This window comes from Piliocolobus tephrosceles, chromosome 10, assembly GCF_002776525.5.
Source record: "Piliocolobus tephrosceles isolate RC106 chromosome 10, ASM277652v3, whole genome shotgun sequence".
Classification (NCBI taxonomy): domain Eukaryota; kingdom Metazoa; phylum Chordata; class Mammalia; order Primates; family Cercopithecidae; genus Piliocolobus; species Piliocolobus tephrosceles.
The window spans coordinates 14,044,029-14,059,488 of NC_045443.1; the positions used below are offsets into that span (position 1 = coordinate 14,044,029).

At 42.2% G+C, this 15,460-nt stretch overlaps 1 protein-coding gene across 1 annotated transcript in view; it reads right to left on the reverse strand.

Annotated features, from left to right (window-relative positions):
• GRIN2B (glutamate ionotropic receptor NMDA type subunit 2B) overlaps positions 1-14,385 on the reverse strand; it is a 425,811-nt gene extending 411,426 nt beyond the window's left edge. The window contains exon 1 of the mRNA XM_023226202.1: positions 14,194-14,385. The gene's annotated coding sequence lies outside the window, so the exon portion shown is untranslated. The remainder of the gene's footprint in view (positions 1-14,193) is intronic.
• Positions 14,386-15,460: the final 1,075 nt, after the last annotated feature.

The window sequence follows — 15,460 nt, forward strand, 5'->3', positions numbered from 1 at the left end:
AAGAAATTAAAGATATACTTCTTGTTCTTATGAAGATGGCTTTTATTGCTTTCCCTTTAATTCCTCAGATAGCTAAAGTTTTTCATTTTCTATTTCCTAATCATCTTTTCTAAATATAAAAATGACACGCTTTATTGTGGAAATTTTGGAAAGATAGAGAGGTAAAATGGTAATAATTCCCTTGCTCCTAAAGTCTTAAATCTTTTGCATGATATGTCAATCTTCCTTCTCAGATTTCACAACCTTTACCATTTCTGAAGATGCCTACCTGCCCACTGACGTGGCTTTCTTTTTAGAATAAGCCCTTTGTTTATCCGAGCAGGCTTCCTCCAGACTTTCTCATCTAGGAGAGCAAGCTGCTCTCCTCAACTATCTCAAGGCACCTGCAGAGGAGAAAGCGCCCCAGACACGAGATTCAGAAAAGCTGGGCTTGAATTCTAGCTTTTTCTTCCTCTTGACTGCATAATTTTGGGCAATCATTAGAGCACTTTATATCACTAGAGTACTTTGTACCTCAATGTCCTCACCTTTAAAAGAGGGAAAATAGTTCATGCCCAGAATTCCTCTTGGTGAGTTCTTGGGAAGACCAAATAATGTATGAGGAAGACAGTATATATGAGAAAACTATTGACACACTATCAAGCTTTAGAAATGTAAGTGATTGATGTTATTGCATCCAATTGGGTTTGTCTTCACCTCTGTTGCCTTCCTTCATTGAAAACCTTCCTTTTCTTTCTCAAATTTTGGCTGTTTAATTTTCCTTACAGTTTTTCAAGTGTGATCAGTTTTTGGTGACTTTGTCCTATGCTCACTTGAACCTGTAAATCCTCAATTAATTCGTTTCCATTTGTATCTTCTGCATTTTTGCACTAAAAATGCATGTTCTCTAAATATTCTAGAAACATGGCACCTTGTGGCCAGATTGTCTTTTCTTGCCAGGTGTAATCTGATGAGATACTCAAAGAAGTCAGTCTTGATCTGGAAGCTTCTAATTCAGAAATGACTGCTGGCCCTCTACATGGGACAACTAAGCGGCACACTGCACCACCCAAACTAGCTCTGATTGGATACCTAGTGGGTTGGGAACAGGGGAAGTCACAGTAATTAATATTTCTGCAATGCCTACTCTGTGACAAATACTGTTCAAAGTGAAATAACTCAGCTGATTCTCACAATAACTCTAAAAACCCAGAATTATTAATACTCCATTTGATGGATAAGGAATCTGATAGCACAGAGAAATAAAGATATTTGCCCAATGCATGAACAAGGGTCAGAACATAAACCCTGGCAGTATGACTCCTGAGTTCTTGCTCAGGAGAAAAATCACTGTTTTCTGCCTCTGCCATGTTACACTGCAGAAAGAAAGGTGGAGAAGACAGTGGCGGGGAAAATGTAAAAAACCCAAAGATGACAGCAAAGGAGCTGAGGAAGTACAAGTGCTGAAAACACAACCCATTTCACCCTCCGCATAACTCAACAATTACATTAATTACACTCCTGTGCATTTCTGGAAGACTGTCCTGGTTGTGTCCTATAGCTAACGAGTACATCAGAAGAAAGAGGCCCACAAATCATTCACAGAAGTCCAGGTCCTAACCACCTTTCGAATCCTGCTGTGCACCCTTCTCTTTCTCCACTCTCTTCATTACATAGAACCAGACACGCAGTATGTTTCTTTTAAGTCTCTGAGCATCAAGTCAACCATAAACATGTTCTACAAAGCTTAGAGCAGAGTTTAAGAGTGTGAACCTGAGCCAAAGTGCCCGGTTCAAATCCTAGTTGTGCCATTTAAGCAACGAAAGCTTTTAACGTCTTCATGTCTCGGTATCCTCATCTTGAAATGCAGATAAACTTACATACCTCTATGGGTGTTTGAAAGGGTTAAATTGGTCAATTCATGGAATGCACTAAGCACAGAACCGGTAGGTGCTCACAACAAAGTAGCAGCCATCTACTAAACATCGATGGTGTGCCAGCATTCTTTTAAGCACACACTGGGACGTGAGGATGGATGCTGTTTCTCCCCTTGAGAAATTCACATCGGGAGGTGGGATGGATAGAGACATGACAGCAGTCCTTTCACATCCCAGGGTGGGCTATGGGAGCAAGAAGAGGGCAGTGATTCCAGTCTGTGGGCGACAGGAAGACCTGGAGCTGAGGATCCCTGAGCTGAAACTTGCAGGCACGAGGGGAGGTGGGGAGGGCACTGCAGTCAGAGCAAGAGGCATGAGCAAAGGCCTGGAGTGTAAATCAGCCTTTCACAGTATCCCTTGCCCCTGCCTGTGTCACCATCTCCATCTCTTCGCTTCTTGGATCATGTAAAGATAAAAGATAAGCCTGGAAAAAACAGTTTCACACATAAAGCTAGAAAGATTAGTTTTGCTCTCCTTTCTGACAAGTATTTATCTAGTTTTCTCAATAAAATACTGTGAAAGAGAAGCTGGGAAGGAGACATAGACCAAAGATTAAAAAACGCAGGTCACAATGCCTAGGTGCCACTCTGCATTCAGAATGCTGCGTACCTCACCATTCACGGCATGTCTTGACCATTAAATATTTTCCATTTTCTTGTTCACTGAGAGTGGATATATTGAATTCAAGGCCACATAATACATTGAAAACTGGCTATCTGGAGCAGGATGCAGTGATTAATTATTATTTCATACTGCACATATGTATATTACAATTATGGTTGAGGAGATTTTTTACATTTCCTCATTCGATCCACAAAATGACATCTTTAGGGGGGTCAACATAACTGGCTCCCCTAAAGACCTCATTTTACAGATGAGGAAGTGAGTTCAGCAAGGTCGTATAGCTTGCCTGAGTCACACAGTGCTGGCCAGGGTGGGGCTGAGATGGGATCTGGTCAACACGGCCAAACACCAGTGCCTCTCTCCTCAATTCCACCTTGCTTCAAATTACTGAAAAGCCTTTTGAAAATATGCACATGGTAAAGCTAAGGTACTCCATGTGGCACCAATATATATCCTCTTTCATAATAGAAAAAAAAAAAGATATGGGGAATTTAACCTTTGTATTTTACATTTATTTTCTATAAAACTGCCCTCCAAGTTAATTGTTGATATAGATATTTGAAACAAAACTAGCTCGCTCATATCCTTTTTGGAATTTCCTCTTTAACAATGATGACCCCTGTTAATAGTAAAATCCAAGCACAAAGCAGTACTTACGACTGCCATTCTCTTGCACTTAACCATTAGTCTCTATTCAAAGAAGTAGTTTGCAAATGGGTTTGAGAAAAAAATAGAAAACAAGAAAATGGAGAATATTCAAAATGTCCAAGATTACATGATCAGAGAGAAGTGGATTGTTCCTTCCCTCTTAGAGGAACCAGAGTCTTCAAGTTCAGAGGTGAAATGTACTTACAGAATAGTAGGAGTAGGTTAAGATGATGATACCCAGGCCTTAGCCATATGTGAAATGAATGAGATGCTCATGGCCAGTACCATGAGTTTCTCATCCTTCATCCTCACTGAATTAAATTAAGGTCCAGAAATCAGCTATTTTGTAGGGATCCATTTTTCCAGTTTTAAACAACTTTGCCTTTTACCAACAGCAAAGCCCCAAGAGAAGGGATCTAGAAGAAAATCACTTTAGCTGAAGTTTCCAAGTACATGCTGTTTATGAGTTCCAATACATGCAACATAAACCTTTATCTTTTTTAACATGGAAGCAACTCTAATTTAAAGAGTCAGGGGTTAGAATCAGAAGAGGTAAGTTGGAATCCTGGCTTGCTCCTTATAGCTGTGTGTAACATTCAGCTCTCTAATTCTCACTCAGTTTATCTGAGAAACAGAAATAATGTCAGCTTTGTGGTGAGGATTAAGTGAAATAATGTGCATTAACATAATCTAGAATATAATGGGCATAATCTAGAATACAAATTTCAATAGAAATTTGTCTCAAGCAAAGGCAAGGCAATTCCTTATAAATAACTATATTTAGACTGACAGTAATACTTCTTAGCATTTTCATTCCACTTCTTATCTTTAAATGATACACAAATTCTGATTACATAATTCCAGGACCTTCTCATTCCTTTTCCTAATCTCTGTCTCAATTGCATAAATGCAGACTTATCAATAAACTGGATTGCCTGCAATGGTTACTGAAAGATCATTCATGAGTTTCAGTGTCAAACTTGAATTTCATGTTGAAAGCAAAGCAACTCTGTCAATGGGTACATAATAAAAAGGAGAGGTTGAGAAGGTAACCATGATCTCATTTACTCCAGACAGTCCGTGGAGTGCAGTGGTGCAATCTCGACTCAGTGCAACCTCTGCCTCCCAGGTTCAATCAGTTCTCCTGCCTCAGCCTCCCAAGTAGCTGGGAGTACAGGCACCTGCCACCGCACCCGGCTAATTTTTGTATTTTTAGTAGAGACAGGGTTTCACCATCTTGGCCAGGCTGGTCTCGAACTCCTGACCTCTTGATCCACCTGCCTCGGCCTCTCAAGGGAGAGTTCACTTCTAGTTGGGGAGATCAAGCAAGACTTCATGGTGGAGCCTGCCTTTGAGATGTGCCTTGAGGAATGAACGGTATTTACATGGAACTTGAAAGGAGGGGCAAGAGCATAATTAGTGATGAGAGAGAGCTTTTTGAAGAAATGTCCATATCAAACACAATGTGAAAGGAAGCTCAAAGAACTGAGGCACAAAGAAATGAGTATATTTTCACTTCATCAGCCTAAAGCTGGCACTAAAGATACTTTCATCTATTCAACTCTAGTAAATCTCACCCAAAGCATTAAGAGGTGCTTGGATGGCAAGGAAATGGAAACATAAAAGGTATAAACATATCAGCTTTATCTTCAATGCACATTCATTTCCATCATCATCTTTACCAACAACCAACATTTTCTGAGCACTGACCATGTGCAGAGAGCACTCTGCTAACCACTGAGGACATAAAATGACAAAGACATAAATCTTGTCCTCACAGGAAAATAAAAAATTAATAAATGTGATCACTGTAACAAATTTGATCACTTTTAAACAAAAGTGATTTCTCTTCCACATGCAGGCTCTAAACACACACACACATGTGCATGCACACACATACACCCAGTATTTCTTTCTTCAAAAATCCAAAGGGTAGCATTCTCGTACTCAGGAAAGATCTTTTGAAACTGAGCACCTATATTTGGCCAGGGTAGAATTTTTTCCGCAGTCCTTCTTCCTATGTGAACTGAAGGCAAAACCAGTGTCACAGATGTAAACAAAATCAAATAAAAACTGAAATATTCTCCATTCCCCTTTGAGCTCAGAAACAATTCTGGAGCCTCTAACAAGGTGATAAGAGGAAGAACCAAGAATCACAAAGATAGCAATTGTGGCTCCACAGAGCTCACCGGTGAAACTGATCTGCATGGTAATAAACTCCAGGGTAAAGGCTGCAGTAGCTCCATGATTTGGATGTTTTGCCTATGTGGGGCCAGCCAGCAGATATTTGAAAATTCAAATCAAGGAGTATGCATCTTAGTTTTCTCCTAAATATTTAGGCCTCACACCACCACACAGCCCACCAAACACCACTGAGTCCAAACCACACTCATACTCTTTCTCTTTTATCTTCAATGGCTATTAGCAGCTGTCCAAAAGAGAAGTAGTGTGTTTACTCTTTTATAGTTTGTCTTTTTAAAGACACAGATTCATAAATCTGGGCTTTTTTCTTGCCTCTGTACATTTAGGTTCACATTTATTTTAAAATGGGGAAGGGAGGAAGCCAAAAAGGAAGGATGTGAGAAAACTATTAACCCAGCCAGCCTAATAATCAGTGATTAAAGTTACAGTCAGAGAAGAACGACATCTTGATGCCTCCTACCCTCTTCCTCCTCTGCGTGCCTTTAATATTCTACTTCAGGCACTCAGAGGGAGGGCAACAGGGCTAGTGAATTCCAACTAGCACTCAGATAATTGCACCATTCACACCCCTTACCAGTCAATCAGGGTCTGCTCAGCCAGCCCCATTTATTAATAGTTTTCCTACATTTACACTGTTACAAAGGACCGAAATGAGGTTTTCTCTCCGAAACAAGAAATGGGGCACCCTCAATAAAGACTAAGTGGAACAGAGGATGTTTGCAAAACCAAGAACCGCTCGCCCTATTTTGCAGCCACACCTGTTTTAAGGGTGTCAGGAAAGCATTCTCCCTAAGTTTCCTAACTTTCAACACCAGGCCAGTGTTAGTGTTGAGAGAGCTTCCCTTAATTCAAACCCCAGTTCCATCCCTTGTGTGCAATCTGCAGACTAAGTACCATCATATCCCAACAGCATTTTTTTCTTTAACTTCTGGCCCAGGGACCGTCTACTAATCACAGAACAGTTTAACAGTGACAAGGTCTTACCTTCATGTTAAAATGCTAGTATAACATAATGTTTAGAGCTAACAGGTGCCTTGTCAATCATCTTGCCCAGTTGTTCTCAAATATGTCTGTGCATTAGAATCCTCCAGGGAAGTTTTTAAAATGACCATTGCCTGAATCCCTCCGTGAGCGATTTCAATTTAACTCTTTGGGGTAGGGTCTGAGCATGGGCATCATTCTTTTCTTTGTTGTTATTCTTGTCCAGTTTTTTGTATTTGTTTTTGTTTAAGCTCTGTGGATGATTCTGTTATTGAAGTGGAGTTCAAGATCACTGCTTCAGACGACTGTCACTTTATGGAAATTAGAAAATTGAGGTCCAGAGGCAACCGTTTGTACATGGTCACAAAATAAAGCAACACAAGCAGAATTAAATATAAGCTTCTGACTCCTAAGACCACCACCTCTTTCATTATCATGTAGGCAGCTACTGGACAGCTTGGAAAAACCTATAATTTTTAGAGACCCATTACATATAAAGAGAGAACTCCGGACTCTGATGCTATGTGGATGAGCAAATGCACACCACTGGCTGACTTAGGGCCATGCATTCCAAGGGGGCTCATGGGGGCAGGGCAGGGGAGAGGAAAGTACCGAAGTGAGGGTCAGTGGACGTGGCTGACCACATTATGTGGTTTTAGGCCATGTGGCCAACCATAGGACTATTCTCACAGTTTTTAAAGGGTGGTTGTTAAGGAGGACAGGTAACCTCCAATAATCCAGACTGTGAGCACTATTGCTTTATTATCCTGCACCACACACACAGACCACAGGCATTATTGTCCCTAAATTGCACACATTTAATGCATTTATGATGTTGGGGCCTACTATATTTAGTAGGTAAGTCACTGTACAAACATATCCATCCACACACAAGTCTAATATGCACAGGTGCTTGGGGTGTGTGTGGATTTGGATACATACCCAATACACTAATCTCGAATCCAAAGATACAAACTGCTGTGGCATCTGCGTGACCAGACTACGGCCCCTAGAAGGTGGGAGGATTAGTTAAGAACGTCGACCATTTTCACAGAGTACAATTAGCTACGGGAGAAAGAATGAGTGTCCTCACCTGAGCTTCAGGCTTCTAAGAATCTCTTCTCCCTTCCTGTAACCATGTAGTGCTTTTATTCAGCCACTGTTTTTAAGTCCCCTCTCTTAAAAAGAAACAAGATCTGATTTCCTAAGAAATTCTATCCAGTTGAAGCCCTGAGTGGGTCTATATAAAGATTAATGGGAACTTTAAGCTTGACATTTCTTTTTAAAGAAAGAAATTTTCCGTCTGAGTGAGGCAGTGAGGAAAGACACAGAGGATGGCGTGTGGACGGCATAGTTTGCCGTTGGTGAGTTGAGTAAGCAGTTCAGAGGGTTAATTCATTGAAACCTTAATTGTCTTAATCTAGGAAGCTCCTCTGCTACAGACTTTCCGCTCCCCATCAAGCTAGGCTCCAAGGAGGGCCAAAGCCCGTCTGCCATTCCCAGAGAGCTGGCCCTGCTTCCCCTCCACCGCCTTCTCAGGGACCCTGGGCACAGCCTTATCACTGTGCCTCCCCTGCTCTGCCTCTCAAGTCCCCTTGGAATGCATGACTCTTAGGTCAGTCAATGGTGGGCATTTACTCACCCACATGTCTTCAGATCCAGGGTACTCTCTTTATATGTAATGGATCTTTAAAAAGTCATCAGGATGAGCTTAGGTTTCTTCTGCTAATGAAACAAATACAAACCACACCATACAAAGAATGGTGAAAGTTTAGATACATGTTTGGATAAGGAGCAGAAAAAGATACAAAATAAATTTAGGGAATCATCCATTTCAAGCCCATCTTCCCTTAGGCACCAATGCTATAGTTTAATCAAGAGGTGCCTGAAGGTGTCTCCCCAGCATCTCCACACCTGGACATCCCCAGAAGTAAAAACCTCGAAAATATCAAGTCACTCTAAATAGACTACCAAAGAGCATTTTGTGAATCCCCTGGGAATAACGGGATCCCTCTTCATCCATCATTCCCCTTTGCCATTACAGAAAGCAGCTGGTGTCTGAAGGGCATGGCAACTTTTTACCTTCCTACTCCAGAAACACATGGGCTAGGCTGGTCCTTCATTCTGAGTAGCTTGGCCTGGGCTAGGATCCAGGTTTCTCTTTGGACACAAACCAACTAACAGCTGTCCCTTTCCTTGTAATGGCCATCAATAGAGTTAGCTGCAATCCAGTGGTCTAAGATGAAAACCGTATCATTTGCTCATTCTAGAGGCAAGTCTAATAAACAAGGTTAGGATTTCACTAACTATAGAATCACAAAAGCAGAAATTAGAGCCTCTTCTTTCTTTTAAGAAGACCCTGGCTTTACTCTCTAACCTTGTCATTTGTAATCTGAAATTCCTAATCAAAGCAGCAGCAAATTCCTGTGTTGTTCTTTTCCTTGAGTTAAGGGATGCAAGGAAGAGCGGGAGGCTTGCCTTTTACACTAACTTTCCTCTTCATATGCTTTCTGTCCTCCTGAAATGACCTGTCTTTCCGTATCCTACGAATCTTCTATTTTTTCCTCAAGACATAATTTAAATGTCGACCCCTCCATGAAGCCCTCCTCACTCTCCCAGGTTTCTCTCCTTTATAGATCTTACCTAAATATATGCTTATCTCTTCATACATGTCCACACCACTAGATCCTGGGCTACTGGAAGGTACAGACAGAGCTAATTCTTTTTCATAGCACAATGTTCTTAACAAATCTTGTTGAATAACTGAGCAAAGCAAAAGACATGAAAAATAAATGAAGTTAAAAAGAACAGAATCGTGTAAAAAAGACTAAGACATTAATAAAAAGATAAACTAAAAAGCAGGAGGACATAAGAAGAAAAAGAAGAAAGAGAGGAATCAGTTGTGAGAAGGACCAGAATAAGAGAGCACAGAATGAAGAGAGAGCAGGCGAAAGATGTGCACAGGTGAAAGAGTGAAAGAAGAGAGGAGATGGGTGAACTTAAATATACAGGTTTCTTTCTGATTTAAAAAACAAAACAAAACAAAAAGAAGTGCTGGAATCCCAAAAGTAGAATACAAGCAGAACTGCCAATGGTCTGGTGCCAAGGCCACTAACCATGGTCTATAATTAAAAGCAGGGATGGTGTAGACCTGTGATGCATGGTCCAGCAACTCTGGTGTCAACTGATAGCTCGATAGAAATGCAAAATATGGAGCCCCAGCCCAGGTTTACTGAATTAGAATATGCATTTTCACAAAATCTCCAGATGATTTCAATATATGATAAAGTTAGGGAAGCACTGATGTAGATATTTAAAATCCACAGATAACTCTGCATTTCACTCTAATCAGTGGCATGGTGTACAAAGCACTGGCACTAAGAAGTTATACAACCTTAGGAAAATCACTTAATGTCCCTGGATCTCAGTTTTTTTAATAAATGAGAAGTTCAGAGTAGATGATTTCTAAAGTGTCACATAGCTCTGATATTCTTAATCTCATCTAACAGCATAACTGTAACCCTTCCTAAACCCAACAGAACAAACAGGTAGCATCATCGACTAATTAATATCTCACTTCCTTTCTCCATTCATTTATTTAACATTTTCTGAGAATCTATTATGTGCTAGTCACTACGCTAAGTACAAATGATTCTAAGATGAATAAAACATCTCTCCCTGCCCTTGAGGAGCTCACAAAATTCTTAGGGAAACAGGGCGTATAAACAAAATCAGGATAAACTAAGAAGCATGAGCACATGTTGGTGAAGACTAGAAAGGAAGGCAATTCCACAGCCTGGGGCAGCCATGGAGAGTTTCAGCAAGGGGACAACCTAGACGTGCATGAGGTCCCTTCTCTGCCAACCTCTGCTGAAAGTGCTAAGAAGTGAAAAGACCAAAAATAAGGTGGAGAACATCAAGAAAACACCAAAGGTTCATAAACACACCTTGCTGGGTTCACAATCCCCCAAAAGGTTCACAGCACAATGGATTCTGTGTAATGGCCACAGGCACCATTAACAGCCGCAGGTGAACCTCAGAAAACCACCTTCTTTGAGCTCTGCCTGCTCTTTCATCCCGACTACATTCTGTTCCAGCTTTGACCTCCTTCTGGAAGATAATATCAATTCAACCACTAATCTACTGTCCCTGGAGACTTCTTCTTGTGGTTGCAAAGAGGAGATCTACTTTAATAAATGCGAACAATTCATTAGACCAGTAACTTTTTGATCTATATTTATTTACAGTGAGAGACAATACTGGTATCCAGTCATGTGCACTGGAGCAGCGACTGAAAATGTAGTTTACTGAAAGGAAGAAATTTCTAGAATTCGTAAGGATGGGATAGAATGGCACTGAGGAAAGGGAGGAGTTTCATTTTTCCAGCTCAGCCACTTTTGACTCCAACAAAATACACAAGATGAGTGCTTTTGTCGGCCCCAGTCCTCAATATTAAAGACACAAGACTATTGTTTGGAAGAATAGTTTTCCCACCTTTAGAATGGTGAGTTCAACCCTGGCTTTTTTCTCTTCCCTAGCTTCTGCATGCTGATTTGGGATTATGATTTCTTCCCATACAATTTGTCCTTTCACCTGTCTCCTTTGATAGTCCATCAATATTATTTATAGCCCATAAATATTAACAATTTTTTTACCTTAACCTGTTAGTAGTATATATGTCACCTTCGTTTTCAGATTCTTAAACAAGAATACAGAAAAAAAAAAATCCTGTCCCCCGGATTTATTGTATTCATGGGAATCTGAAAGAATATTTTACAAGGTAATACTGTGGCCAAGGAATGGATCAGCTCAGTCCTGTTTCTCCCAAACATGCCTCATTCCACCAGCCAATTTCAGTCCATTTGCCCACCTCCCAGGTACTCCCGCCTCTCCCCACACAAGGCTGGGTGCGTGTACATGAAGGTCAAGGAAGACGGTCAAGATTCCAAAGCTATCTTTCTGGAGATAAACCAAGAACACAAAATCAAGGTTCCTGCTGTTCATCCCTTCTCCAGAGGAAGTCGCTCTTCTCAATCAGACTTAAAGAAAAGCACTTGGTGCGCAAAGTATTGAATAGAGGATTTTTTTCTTTCCCCTCCTTTCCTGTCATTTTGCCTTCTTATTGATTCTCTCTGCCTGCGTCCATCCCTGGCAAAAAATGCATATATACGTTAGCAAAGCAAGGATTTACAGACAGACAGGCTTCCTAGGGATGGAACCAATGGGAGAGGAAAAATTACATGTAACACCTAACTCTAAACTGCCACATCACTCTGTGTTCACAGATCCGCCATGCTCTGCCACACCTGAAACAGACATAGAAGATAACCATCTTGTTCTGCTTCTCTTGAAATCACCCACCTAATGTCCTTAACTGTGTCCTGGGAAGTCTTCATTTCCCATTATTATTATTTTTCTTAATTGCACATCATGGAGGCTCCTCGATTGAAATTAAACTTGCTCTTCCTCCCACCAGCAGCCACCTTTCTTTCCTATGTCACCCACACTGTAAGGGGGGTGGCAGAAGGAGAAAAGACAAAATAGAACCCAGTCAGCTCTATGCTGTGAGGGGAAAAAAGGGGGCGAGAACAATGGCCCTGAGATGGCTCAGAGCACCACTGAGTCACAGCCTCACAGAAACTGCCCGCAAGGATGGGGAACACCTGCTTCCTCGTCAGGGTCTCCAAAACGGCTTTGGATGGTGAAAAGGCACAGACCACCTGTGGCGACTCCTCCTTGAATCTTAACAAGCCCTTTCCAATTGGATTACCTCTCCCTTCCCTTTATAGCTTCCCCACCCACTTTTTCCTCTCTTCCTCAACTCCCTCCCCTTTCCACCTCGCCTAGTCTTAGGGACAACTAATGATAGGCTGGAACCTGGCTTCATCCATTGGCATTCAAGATAAATGAGGTAGCTGAGATCCTGTCAAACAGCATCCTTATCAACCCCATCACCAACAAACAAACATTCCAAAGGACCTACTGGGTGTAGAGTACTGGTATTGTGGCACTGGGGATGCAAAAGGGGCCCTGTGCCCCATCAATGCCCTCCTCTCCTTGTCCATTTGTATGTATGAAAGCATTGCACATGGAGCTGCCTTTCTCACCCATACCTCTTTTCTATTTTGAAGTCAAATTAAGAGTTCATCCTCCTACTTGGAGTGGAAGCAGATGGAGAATGAGCTCAGGTGTCTCTAAGGTGAGCACACGCCAGATAACCTCAGCTATTTGTAGATGTGGTGAGAACATGGTTCAAAGTGGGATCCCACCCTCTCACTCTGATTACACCATGGTTACAAAGTAGCATTTCAGCAGTAAAACTCAAAAGAATGAAACCCAGGAAAGGGGGATAGTGAATTTGGATTACATCTATCCTTTCTGGACAATGAAGAACTGTCATCTACTGTCATGTTGAGCGACAAAGATCTTTCACCTCTTCCCCACATCCCTTTGGTATTTTGGATTATCAGAAAATTGTTGTTTTAAAATGCCAGAAAAAAAACGTGTGTGTGTTGTGGGGGGTGGGAACACTTTTAGGAAAAATAATGATGCTAATGATTCTGCTACCTATTTTTGGAGATCTTTATCCCAACCTGATTCCTGCATTTAGACACCTTCAGAGTTCAGGGATATATGGTCAGTGGAACAAGGAAAGGAGCAGTCCACTCACCATCATGGCCCTACAACCCATGAATGATCTGATTTTCTCAAGAGTTGTCTTGGATTGCATGAGTGACTAGCTGAAGAGTCATTAGCTAAGTCTTTTCCATTTCTCCTGCTATTTCTCTTCTCAAGTACATTAAAATACTGCCTAATCACATTTCACATATTGTAAAAATTGATGAAAGGGAAAATATTAAAGTATTAATTCCATTTTTGAGGATACAAGACTAACACATGCAAGCAGCACATCTCTTTGTTTAACACAAAGACTCACGTGTCGAATTCTGCACCCCTTCCACATGCACAGCATTTTAGAACTCTGCAAGATAGCCATTTTGCAAGAGTGTGGAAGTAACAGTTTGCTTGGAGGATGTGTGGGTATAAATAGATGTGTAGACAGAAGGAGAAATTTACAGCTCAAAAATAATAGCACAGGAAAAAATACAAATTAAAAGCAGAATATTGACAGAATTCCTCCTTTCCGAGCTTAAGATTTAAGTCCTTTAACCTGCAGCATCCTTCAATTCCAGCTGTTCTTGGACCAGCCTGATCCCCACCTAGACCTACCCCTCTGCAATAGGCCTCCCGGGATCTCTGGGCCCAGTGTCAACCCTTTAGACAGCAAGTGGATTTCAGGGCAACAATCACAGTAATCTCAATCATTATTTTTATCTGTTTTAAAGGGCATAGAAAGGATGACTAGGAAGGTAAAGATAGGAGACAGGGAGAGAGGCATGAAGGTGACAAGGGGAATAAAGCCAACTGACAAAAAATATATATATATTTCTAGATTCCCATAAAAATCAGAGCTTTAGTTCTGGGTGAATAAAATGCTATTTAACTGGAAAATCACACAGGTCTCCTGGCTGGCTATGTCGATGTAGATATAGATACCCCTGATGCCATCCAACATCTTTTGTGCCTACCTACACCCATCCCCACTGCCCCCCAAAAGCCCAAAACCTGTTTGATGAAAGAATAAAAAGAAAAAATATGGGAGATTTCCTCCTTTGTAATAAGCCTTTTCCCCAAAACAGCATTATTTTCACATCTTGTGACCTTTTCTTCCAAAACGATCCACTTGAGGGATTCGAAGAGATAGATAAAAGGAGGAATCCCTACCCCAGGTGAGGAAAAAATAAAATAGAATTTGCCCTACCTTGGTTTGTAGAAGCCAAACCTCTAGACGGACAGATTAAGGGAGTGAGCATGTTGGGATTGTCCAGTCCCTTCTTCTCGCTTGCATATCCACATAAGAAAGACGAAGGATAAATGAACGGAAGATAATTTAAAATCCAATTTAGCGTCAATTTTGTTTTAATCTTGTGTCTTGAAGAGATGCAAATTCAAAAAAAAAAAGATTTAATTCAAAGGTAATTCAGGGTATGGAGAGCAGCTCACAATGCAGAATCCAGAGTAATTATTCCGTGTGCATGTGAGGTTAGTGGCTGGAATAGATTTTTAACGCTTCTTCTGGCAATTACGGTTTTTGGTTTTTGGAGCGTTAGTGGAGGAGGCTCTGTGTGGAGAAGCTGGGGGCCGGCTCCGTCCCTCGGTGGAGCATGGTCATTCCCAAAGCGTCCCCTTCCTAAGGGGGAAAAAGAGGCGGTCAGGGCTTGATTCGCGTGTCCCCCGGAGGGTGAGAAAAATGCATTCCGAAAAAGGTATCAATTCGTTTTATGGAAAGGGGGGAGGAAACCCCGCATTTCCCACAGAGTGCACACGAGAGGAATTGAAAACAGCTGGTACCGGTCTATAAATAATTCAGAAAAGGTCTGGCTATACCATTCCTGGGACAGGCGTGGATGAGAGGTGGGAAAGCTAACCTGAATGGAAGAGGAGAGACGCAGGGAGCGAGCGAAGGAGGGAAGTGGGAAGGAAGGAGGAAGGGAGGGAGAAGCGGCACCATACAGCAACACACACTCACACACACGCAGAAACACAATTCCCACTTAACTCGCCAGCGAGTGCGGCCCCCAGCCCCATCTGCATTGCTGCTGACATGTCTGTCTCGCTCTCCCCATCGCCTCCAGCAGCAGCGCCGCCTCCCACCCCGGGCTTGTGCTGAATGGGTTCTGATTGTGCACGGGGTGCACACTGGGCATTTCTTGGAAGGGGCACACTGACACGCGCGCACACACGCCCCCGACGCGCACGCGCCCCGCGCGCACTCACACTCACCCCCGCGCACACTCACCCCCGCGCACACTCACGCTGCCGCCGCGCTGAGGTGCAGCGCACCGGGCTTCACCTGCAACGTGTCGATTGGACGGATGGGCGCGTGGGTCCAGCCCGGGGCGTCACTGCCCTGCCTCTCTGCTAGGTGAGGGGATGAAACCCCCCAAAAGACCAGAGACAGCCCTACCCAGTCACAGCACCCCCTCCCCCACAAAAAAAAAAAAAAAACCCTTAAAAAAAGCCACGTC